Source organism: Falco cherrug, chromosome Z (genome assembly GCF_023634085.1).
Source record: "Falco cherrug isolate bFalChe1 chromosome Z, bFalChe1.pri, whole genome shotgun sequence".
NCBI classification, from domain to species: Eukaryota; Metazoa; Chordata; class Aves; order Falconiformes; family Falconidae; genus Falco; species Falco cherrug.
Genome location: NC_073720.1, coordinates 83,608,274 through 83,619,494, shown reverse-complemented (window position 1 = coordinate 83,619,494; position 11,221 = coordinate 83,608,274). Strand labels below are relative to the sequence as shown.

Genomic DNA, 11,221 nt, shown 5'->3' with positions numbered 1-11,221 from the left:
CCGAAAGGAGGCGGGACGAGAGGGAGAGGGTAAATTTCATTGGCTTCCACGTCGCCGCCAGGAGCGCGGCCTTTTCGGGCAGGCGGAAGCGGCGGGCGGCGGTGCGGGAGGAGGAGGTAGGCCGGGGCGCCCCGCCTCCCCTCGGCGTTGGGGGTGGGGGTGGGGTGGGGGGGTAGCCGCCGGTGGGCCCCGGGCGAGCAGGACCGTCAGCTCCCACCGGTGCCCCGGAGCCGGGACAAGCGGGCCTGTCCCCTTAGCTGACCCGCTAACGGTGGGGCCCGGCCCCGTTCCGCAGGCGTGGAACGGCAATGGTGCCGCTGGTGTCAGGCCCAGGGCAGCGTGGCCGCTCGACGCTCGCCCGTTCGCCAAAAGTGGTGGTTTTGGTGTTTGAGGCTTTTTTTGTTTGGTTGTTTTTTTGTGAGTTTGGTTTTTGTTTTTTTTTTAATTTGTGCTGACGGTTTCCAGCGGGCGTCCCCGCCCTGCCGCCCAGTCCGGGCCGCTGTTTGCCCGGGGCCAGGGGCGGGGCGGGGGTCCGAGGGGCGGGCGGTGCCGCCGGGCACGGCGGGGGGAGCGCGGCCTCCGCTCCCCGCGGGCGGCGGCGGGGGTCGAGCCGCTTGCCGGTGAAACGTAACAGCGCATCAAGAACGCTTTACTGAGGCTGTGTTTCAGTAAGGTGCTTTGTGATGTGAAGTGAAGGTCCTGTTCCTCCTTAGGGAAAATCCTGACTGGCTTCCCTCGGGGAGGGAGTTGAGGAGAGGGAGTGGGCCGAGCAGAGCCCGGTCTTTGCCCCAGCCTGGTCTCCTCTTCTTGCGCTTGCCCCGTGCTCCAGCACCGTAGGGGTGTTCCTCTTCCGTGATTGTACTAGGTTAGTTGCGTTAGGTCAAGTTGAAAACTCAGGGGTAAAGGTAGTATATCTCCTTGTTGAGACCGCAGTGTATTTTTCTGTGACTTCAGTCACAGAATTACTAAAATTCCTAGATGGTCTAAATGTCTGACCTCTAAATACTTGCCTATAAGGGAACCCTGTTCAACTGAAGTCTTCAATGACTCTTGCATTTTGCAGCTGCTTTTGACAGTGCCTGGTCTACCATTGAGCCATATTAAAGGGATGGGCCTTCATTTTGGCTTGCCATGAAAAATACACGGAATTTGTTTTTTAAACCAGGGGATTATTTTTTTTTTTTTTAGGAATTAACTTTGATCCTGTGAGAGACTTCAGTAAAGTGAAGACTACATGCTTTCTGACCAGTTCTGTCAAAGAACTTCATTGTAATAATATTGTATTTAGAGTAAGATGCCTAGTTGTTGCCATCATAACAAACCTCTGAAGTTCTATGAACAATCTGTTCCTCCTGTTAGAAGTACACTGTATCTTATAGAACTTGAAAAGCATTAACTCTTTCAAAGATGATGGCTTTGGCTTGATGTCTCTGGCACTCGATATCTTTCAGTATGGGGGACAAACTGTTTGCTTGTCTGTTGAGCGTGGGACAGGTTTTACTTTTCCCTTGGTAAGAGGAAACAAATTTTTCATCCTAACAGAACAAGCAGGGATAACATTTGACATATTTCCAGAAGCTGCTGTAGGAGGCTGCAGGGTAATGGGAGTGTGTATAAAATGTGTATAGTGGAGTCAAGGCAGTATTCTACTACAGCAAGTAAGAAAGGAAACATACACAATCCACTTCTAATGCTGTTAGTATTTTCTGAAGAGCAACTTCGTTGTAGCAGCAACTTTGGTAACTACAATTTTGAGTTCTCTGTAGAATTTAAGATGGGTTTCCTTGTATAACTATTTTTTTTGGTCCTGTGGTTTTCAGATATACGGATTTTAGATTTGTTCTTATTTTTCTTGAGGTTGTGTAAGTCTAGTAGCTATGAAGGGTTCCATTAATTTGTAAATTTATCCATTGATGTAATAGGTAATCATCAAGACGCGTGGTCACTTTGTCCTAACATGTTCATACTTCATACTCCTATTTTGTTAGTGCATTACATTCACTGGATCAATTTCTTTTATTCACATGTTGAGGTTTTGGATGAAAGTTGGAATTCAATTAAAATGCAGAAAGACAGTTCTAAAAACAGATGACTTGCCTCATACAACCTGTTGTCAAAGTGTCTGATATTGATGTCCCATTAAGGTAGATTTCTAAACTGAGAGAAATTACACCTATAATCAACATACAGTTCAACCTCTAATGCTTACCATGAACCTAGAATTTAGAGGCAGTAATACTTCTGAACTTGCTGATGTGTCTCGTTTTTCATTTTTGGTTTCACTTTTGATTTTTCAATGTGGGTTAGTGACTGAAATTGAAAAATTATTTCTGTAACTGCAGAAGAGAGTGCAGCTGTCAGTTCTCAGTCACACTGTAGTCAAGCCTGCTTCCAGGCGATCAGCTAGCCTTCTCTAGTTCAGTAGTTTTGTTTGCAAACATGGCCTATATGATAGTTTTTATATACTATTATTTACTTTGATGGCTTCTGGTAAGTTCACATATGAAATCCATTGCAGATTTTTGCAAAAATGTTTTTTATTTACCTTAGCACTTTAGTTTTCAAGTGACATTTCCAATGGTCTCAACCATTTGAAGAAGAATTTACATGTTGTATTAAAATGTTTTCAGCTGCGTGTGTCACTTTTGTGTGAAAAATGCCATTAGACCATTAATGATCTTGCAGGAGCCTTCGTGGCATCATTTAAAAGAGAGTGTAGCTAGCATGACAGTGTTTTTTAGGGATGCAGCTGTGATACACATATGTATTGATTGCAATATCAGGTTTCAGGTAGTGGTACTCCAGTTTTCCGGGTATTTCTTTCCTCCTAATTAATATATTGTCATGGAAAACCAGCTACAAGTGACTGAGATATCTCAGTTGGGTAATGTCTATAGGAATTGGCTGGGTATGCCTTCTTGTCTGTTGAAATCTTAAATCAGAAGTTTATATAATATATATATATAATGTATAAATTATATTGTTCTATGTAGCAATATTCAAATAGGTAGGTAAAAGAGTATGATAAATACTGGTTTTCAGTGTTTGTTTTGTTAAAGAAGGTTTAATGATGTTGTCTGGGCTTTGTAGCACATATGCAGTAAGAAACATTTTTGTAGTGTGATTTGCCAGTGAAGAGATTGCATACTGTTCAGTTGAGTGTTTATGTAATAGAGCATACTAAGGAATTTCTATAATGAAAGGTTAAAAAAAGGTGACTTCAGAGATTAAGCTTCTAGGTTGTTTTCAAATGCAGGAAACAAAACAATGTCCATTGCATGAGGGAGGCTATCTACATAACTTCTGTCTCATAGCTTTCATAAGAAGTAGGAGGATTGGAGAAGATAATTTAAAAATATCACAGGTGGGTGACTGACATGGCAGGTACATTTGTATAAACAAGTTTTTGTGCATAACAAAAGTGTGTATATATCGTGAAAAAAACATTTGCAAATAAGATATAGATGCAGGGTTGGTTGTGGTGTGGTTTGGGGTTTTTTTTTGTTTGTTTAGATGTGCTAGTTTGATTGGCCAAAGCTGGTAATGCCCTTTTTTGACTTTAATGTTGCATCCACTTCTGTTGTTCCTAGTATCTTCAAGTACAAGCATGAATGCATAAAAACTTATTTGCATAGTTGCTACAGCTACAAATTAGTTTAGCTGTCCCACTGGAATAAGGAGGCAGCAGAACATACAGGATATGCATTATTCAGGCAAGCGTGTAGAGAGTAGGTAGTGTTCTATATGCTGGCAGTGGTAGTAGAACATGGCATTTTGTTTGTTAATATCATTTTACAAAAAAGATATCTACATTTAGGTGTGGCTTCTGTTTCTTTCTGATTCCTAACTCCCTCTGTCACCTAGCAAAAGTGCACACTGTATTCACTATAGTAGGATGAACCACAAGAGCTGCAAGATGTTGGAGGTTGCAGCTATTCTTAGCCAGAATGAATCCTCAGTCTTCACATCAGAGGTGCTTGAGAGGAGTGCTTTAACCTAGTATTGTAACATTTTAAAGAAATGTCATGTGATGTATGATAAGGGATGTTCACATAATGATGGTAATTCCTACACCTTAAAATTTCTGCTTTTTGTGGCAGGTTTCATGTGAATTGCTGTCCTCTGTCAGTATGATAAAGTTGTGTGAGTTGTGTAGGCTACTGTTTTATAGGAGTTGATTTAGAGTCTGGACAGAGTGTGAGGAATGAATATGCCAGCTATTATGCTATACTTGACGTGGGGTACACAAATACTGAGTTTATAGTTTGGGATGCCTTTATTTGTCGGATGACATGATAGTGGCTACATTGTGAAGATTGTGGAGAGAAGACACTTGCCTGTTAGTTTATACGCTCAACATTTTTGACTGCAGTTATGTAGAGTGTTTAGAATGGTGTGCTATGTGAAGCAAGGGCGTTACAGGCACATCAGGAGTTACTTTGACATTGCTAGTGAAAATAAACAGAATAGCAGCATCTTGGATCTTCAAGATGATGATTCTAGTGTATCCGTTGCTGAAGTACTTAAGAACTAAACCTAGCAAGGCTTATACATACACTGTTACGGTATACCAAGATGCATAAAGGGTTTTCAAAATTGCCTCAGCACTTAAATCCCATTGATTTCAAGCATTTATCTGGACTAAAACAAGTACATCCAAGTCAATACATCCCACTCATAAAAGAAAGCTTTTCCATAAAAAAAAAAAAGCTTTTTAAAAATTATTTTAGAACAACACAAAAAGAAAAGATAAAGCAATATACAACTAAGAGGCTGATGCCAGGGTTGCTGAATAACTTAGCAAGGCATCCCATCCTTTTCTCACAAAATAACCCCAGTGTCACAGCTTGCAGTAGAAGTATGCTGTGCATGACACAGATGACCTGACATACACAATTCCAGTGTCACTGCTGCTGGTGCCTTGTCTTGCCAGCAAGTTTGCAAGAATGCTGGGTAGCTTTTGGTGGTCTGTTTCAACCAATAGACTTCCATTTCAGAACAGATGAGAACATTTTAAATGGTTTACTATACTGCATCGTGGCTTCACTATGTTACATGTTATGTGCTTATGTATGTGCAATGAGCCTTACAGGGTCACTTGTTGTTTTGTCTCAATGCCTATTTCTGATGTCCTTGTTATCTTTCAGTGCCACTTGAAGATGAGAAATTTTAATCCTTACTACTTGTCACCTAGGGTTTAGCAGCAGGTGGAGAATATTTTTTAAGTGGTTGTGTTACAGCTCAGGAGCCCCAAATGAAAAAGCACCACACATCCTTGAAGAGTAGGTGGAATCACCAGCAGTTTAGGGTTGATTTGCAACATCTCAAACCGTTATTTATGTCTTCAAGGTTAATAGGATGCAGCTGTGATTTCTTCACTGTTACATTTGGCAAAAAGTCTGTAGTGCTTGCTGTTATTGTGGGGAATGTGACATAATGCATACACATTTAAGTTATGATTTTGACTAACATCATAACATCAAGTAACAAAGAATCCAAGTTAGAAAGCTATTTTAAAATATCATGAAATGAAAATTTTTGTATCAAAAAATAGGTTTGCTCTAGTTCCATCCCTGGTCCCTGTGCCGACTTGAGCTGTGAACCTTTCCTGGATTAATTGGGATGTCTTTATGGATTTTATTACGTGAGATGAAAAAAAGGAAAGGTGGCAAAAGGCTCCTGTGAATTTGTAGATTATTAGTGGAACTTAGTATCAGATAATATATTATTAATGACAGCTGTCCAAGATATGTCAAGATATAAAAGACTTACTAGATTATGTATGGTACCATGTTGACACAAATGAAGGTGAAATTTGGAAGAGAATTACGAAACAAATTACTGTTTGCTAAACTGACAGTAATCTGATCAATGTGAAGAATGTATCTTGCAGGAAAAGTACCAAGTTGAACTGCCTCTGTCTTCTGAGGCATACTAGTAATTTCACAAAAAATTACTTGACTAAATAGTCCAAATTTCCAAAGTTTGGAAAATTACTGGAATATTTCTACATCTGCTTTGCAAACATCTAGGTGAGTTTGGAGGGAAGGGGTGTCCTCCAGCAGAGCAGACAGATAGAGCAGGGATTTGTAAAGTAACTAGTAAAACAGAGAGACCGATCTTGTGTGATTTTAAGAGTGCAGAGACTGAGAACTTTTGTGTTCTTGATCTAGACATCAGCCAAATCGCTTCCTATCTTGGGATGGAAAAATTAATGCAATTAGAGGAAGAGTGAGGCTATATATCCTATCACAGGCTGCATTTGTTTTTTAAAAAATGATTCAAATGATTATGAAAGGGATTGTTTGTTTACAGGTCTACAAAAGGATCTTAGAGGCCACCCTTTTCAGCACAGTAGCTGGACAGGAAAGAGGGAGCATGGGGCTTTCCAAATGCTGTCAGCTGTGTCAAGCTTATGGTGGAAACTTCACAAAAACCTGAGGAGAGATTTGTGTTGACTGAGCCAATGGGGGAAGCTTAGACAGCCGTTGGAGACAGCAAAGTGTATTGTGTGAGCATATATTAAATTTCTCCAGCTGTGAAATTTAACATTAATTTACAGAGTACAACACACAGTGGCCATAGGCATAATGGAGATTGGGCAGAAATGTTAATTTCACTGAAAGCTAGGTATTGCTGTCGTAGAGGATAATTATTTTTTGAGGTAAGAGGCAAGGACCCAGCTGAAGCATTCTTATTTGTATGTCTTGGTAATAAACCTACTTGACTTAAGTTTCATAATCTTCTGAAGGCAATATTAGAGAGAAGGGGTTTTTTTCCCTCTGCCTTTGTCAGGAAAGTATAGCGATGAAAACTGCGCTTTATATTTTATAATCTTTCTTTAATCTTGTCTGTTCCAGGGATTTGTTTTATTAACCTCAACCATCCTAAAAATAGACTTCTTTTTCCCTCTTTTTTTGAAGTAATGATATAGAAGAGGCTTTTTTTTTTGTATGTTAATTTTTTGGTATGGAATTTTTTTGTCTGGTAATTCAAGGTTTGTGTTGTGATTTTGGTAGTTGATGCAAAACGAATGAATGTACTTGTAATATTGGAAGGGTGGAAAATGCAGTGTGGGTATTGTATATAAAACTGTACTGTACTGAAATGGTTTGTTGGAACTTTAGAGAATTGACTTCTGCACAAAGTGGGGGGGTTTTATGCTCATGTATCTGCATTAGGTCAGAGCTGTCATATTTATTCACTGTTTCATTTCAGACAGTGATGTGCAGTAGCGGTTCTGTTAAGCTTCTGCAGTTGGGAACCAGAAAGCCCAGCAACATGAAGTGCAACCCAATATGCAGTGAAGCTTAAGCTTAACTGAGGCTTGTTTTACAAATCTTTTCTCCTTTTGTTCTAGTTCAGTTTCTGGCCTACCCCCATTATTTTTTTGTTTCATTGTTCCATAAGATCTGATTTAACTTACCTGGGAAAGCAGTGACTTACAGTCTTAGAGCAACACTTCTGAGACCTCTACAGTGATGCTCCACATATTTGCTTTGTAGTAATGTATACTTTAAGATCTCAAGATTGTATCTAACTCATGAAGTATCAAAGCACTTCTGTGCTGTATTTTCCTAATTAGTACCTAATTACCCTCTCAGTTCAAGTCCCAGTGGCATTTTTCCACTGGTGTGCCCCTGCTGTGTCCTCATATTAGTCTGCAAATTTCTTTTTACTCTGGTGCAAGCTAGCATTCTTTAGTAGTTGTGAGGGAAAACTAATATTGAAAAGCTGGCTTCCTTAAGTAGACCCCCTGCTTGGCATCAAGTGTCTTGGGCAAGGGTTTAATTTTTGAGAGTAGGTTTTGCTGATATTTTTTTTGCCTAGCCCATACTAGGGAAAAATAATCACCACAGGAAGGAGTCAGGAAAACTACTTCGAAAAGCGGTGTGCTGATATGTCTTGAAAAGTTTTGTATTTTTACGTATAGAACTTAAAATGTAAAAAGCACAAGTGACCCTTGTGAAGCTCTTTCTAATCGTGGTTTGTAGACATAGTGCTGATTGAACACAAGCTGATAGATACGTGGTTGCTTAGGGTGTAGAATCAGTGGTAAATGAATTTGCTGTTTAGTGGAACTCTGTCCTTATTTATTTTATCTATTTTTTTAAAACAAAGTTGCTTGTGTTGCTTGTTTGCTCAGAGCTTGGTGAGGCTGTGGGACTTGTGTACTGAGCACCCTCCTTGCTGTACTGCTGGCATGTCAGTCATTCTTGGATATGTACTGGTGCTTCACTCCTTTTTTTGGTTTGTCCAATGTGCATGGTCACAAAGCCTAAGCTAAACTCGTGCCTTGCTTTCCTGCGGGTTTCTTGCCTCTTTTGACGGTGCTGCACCATAGGGCACCAGCATCATATAATCCTATGTATGTCTGCCTGTCATGTTACATTGAATATTGTGGCTCGGCATTCAAGGCAAATTAAACAACCAAAGCTGAACCTGTGCCCATCTGTGATTGAAACAGTTGAAATCTGTGTTCAGTACAGATGGATACGGATGCATGTCTGCCGTATCTTCAGACTCTGCTCAGGCTAATCCATCAGAAAAGTAATTAATTTTCAATACAAAGTGATAAACTTGGCTGAATAAAGAGCTTCACAATTAAAATTTAAGTGCATTGAAAGTGAGTATCGCAGTTCATTGAAAATGTCTTGTGACGTATTTTTCTGTGGAGGCCAGATGAAACAAAATCAATTATGTATAAATTAGTATGAGCTCTTTGTTTTCAGGGAGATCAGTGTTGCAAATAGCAAATGGAAAGAAAAACATAATAAAACTTTTGTTAAGTGAAGAAGGGGTAGTGCAGGAATTTTCTTCAAAGAAAATGCCTTAGGAAACTGTTTAGCAAGATAAAGCAGTTTGAGTCTAGGCCTGTTTTTTATTATTAATGTGACAGGGATGTGAAATTAAAATAATCCATCTTTTTGAAAAGACTTGGGTATAGAGGTGGGAGGAGAGGAGAATATATAAGCCTTCATATTTATACCTATTCTTGTCCCACTGGTGGCTACAGTTGGTGAAATTTGTTTTCCTAGGTTACTGGGCTCAATTTTTGAAAGCTCTTCAGAAATCTTATGTATAGAATTACATCCATCCTTATCTGGCTGACACTGATTTCTTTGTTTCATTTATCCTTGTTTCAGATTTGTTTCTCTTGCCTACAGAGCTATTGTGGATTCAATAGTACTGAATTTATTTCACTTTATTTCAAATTAAAAAAAAAAAAAAAAAGAGGCAGACTTCCGTAGAATCCTTTGCTAAGTGATGTTAAGTCAAACATTCACAGAAACATGTCAGATTGAGTGGGATTATAATAGGTCTATATGGGGACTAAAGAATAGAAAACAAAGGAAATCTGTAGGACAGATTTGTGTTGAATATCCTGATAATACTTAATCCTAAAGAAGGCAGTGTTTTGGAAAACAGATGATACCTCGACCAGACTACTATGTTATCCAAATATACATCAAAAAGACATATGTATCTGAGTATTTTTGGATGGGCAAGGATGGTTAAAACATGCTGCTTTTTCTTATTTATTTATTTATTTATTAATTTTCTTTTTATTTCCTCAACTTTCCCATACTCAAATGGGTGATGCGAAGTTACTTAAAACTGCAGACATGCTTTTGGAAATGTGACTAAGACAGTAGGAATTCCTGATTCTTTCTTCCTACTGATTGTATATGGCAGGCTCAAAAGTTGCATCTGGCAGAATTATACAGATCTGCTTCCTTTTCTTGTTTATCTGCAAAACAAATAATTATTTTCATGCTGTCTTTTCAGAGAGATTATAGGGAAACTGATGTATATTTAGATTGTGGTTGGGGTGTGTTTTTTGATATTTTTTTTTTTCCAGAATTATCTTTCTTAATAAACAGTCCAAGGTTTCAGTTTTCAAGGAAAGGCAAAGTAGGTGTGGCTTCGTGCTGCCATTGGCTTTGGTAGGGCCTTGGAAAGCCAGGCTGACCTACTGCCAAATTAGAGTTACGAAATATATGTTGGGGCTTGCATCTCCCAGAGGCAACAAAGGTAAGTGAGTCTGGGTCTCCTAGGCATGCCTGCTGACTTTGCATCCCAGATTGCCCACTTGAAGCTAGTGTGGTGGTTGTCTTTGATCCTTGCTCTAGTTCTATACACACTTTTTAGTAACTTCAGTACTAAAATTAACTTTTTCATCAGGAAATACTTCACTTTTATGTCTTAATTTTATTTTTCACAGGTTTACAGTTAGTGTATCCTGATTTATGTAGGGAAACCTTTGGATTTTTCTGATGTGCATTTTTGAAAGTGAGGATTTGACAGCACGCACACACTGAACTGTGTTAGTGTTAAGAAGAATTCATAGAAAAGAGTGAAAAAGAAAAGTTTGTCCCTTTTGGAAGTCTATCCAGATACTCCCTTACTTGCTAGTATGTATTATTATAATTGCCCACTTGGGTGTTTGTTCTAATAGACGAAGGCCTTTTTTAAAAATCTTATTATAGCTTAAACGGTCTCCTAATATAGATGCTTATAAGTAAGCTTGGCAAGCCTGAATGCCTGGAGTTGGTAGTGGGTTAGGTCTGAGACTTCAAGAGGATGAAAGACACCAGGGTGGGCTTTGTCTCCAGGCTACAATTAAGATCAAAGCTTGTTAGTAAGATTCGTACTATAAAGGTTGTTGCCTGTCTGCTTCCTTCTGTTTCTCCGCATTTTTCAGCTGGTGACTGTAGTAAATAAGTCTGACAAGGGTTGCTCCTTATCGTTGATTCCAGATCTTTTTGTGGCAAATCTTGCATATTTTATTGGCCTATGGAGTCTCACAAGCTGAAGACTGCTGGGTTGTTTTGGACAGTTGCACAAAAAGTACGTGCATGTTTCCAATCCTTTTGTGGCTACCACGAAACAGTGGGAAGCAAGCAGTGCAAATGTTAGCCATGTGAGTCTTGCATCTGCAGTTGGGTCCAATGAGGACCAAATACTGATTGCAGCTGTCCTGAAGTCAATCGCTTGATCAAAAGTTGTCATGCAGGACTGAATTTTTAAAATAGGCCATTCACCCGTCTGCACAAAGTTATAGTCGTTCAATCACTTCTTCATATCCAGTGCCAATTTTTGATTAGTTTCCTTTATCTGCAAGACAAAGTTGCATTACTGACAAAATTGTGATCCTTGTGCTTTTAATATAGAAGAAAGTTAAACAAAAGATCGACTAGGTACAACTTGGGTTGCATGT

At 39.3% G+C, this 11,221-nt stretch overlaps 1 protein-coding gene across 1 annotated transcript in view; it reads left to right on the top strand.

Annotated features, from left to right (window-relative positions):
- The first annotated feature begins 35 nt into the window (after positions 1-35).
- Positions 36-11,221, top strand: part of XRCC4 (X-ray repair cross complementing 4) — a 186,914-nt gene continuing 175,728 nt past the window's right edge. Inside the window, 1 exon segment of the mRNA XM_055698668.1 lies at positions 36-116. The gene's annotated coding sequence lies outside the window, so the exon portion shown is untranslated.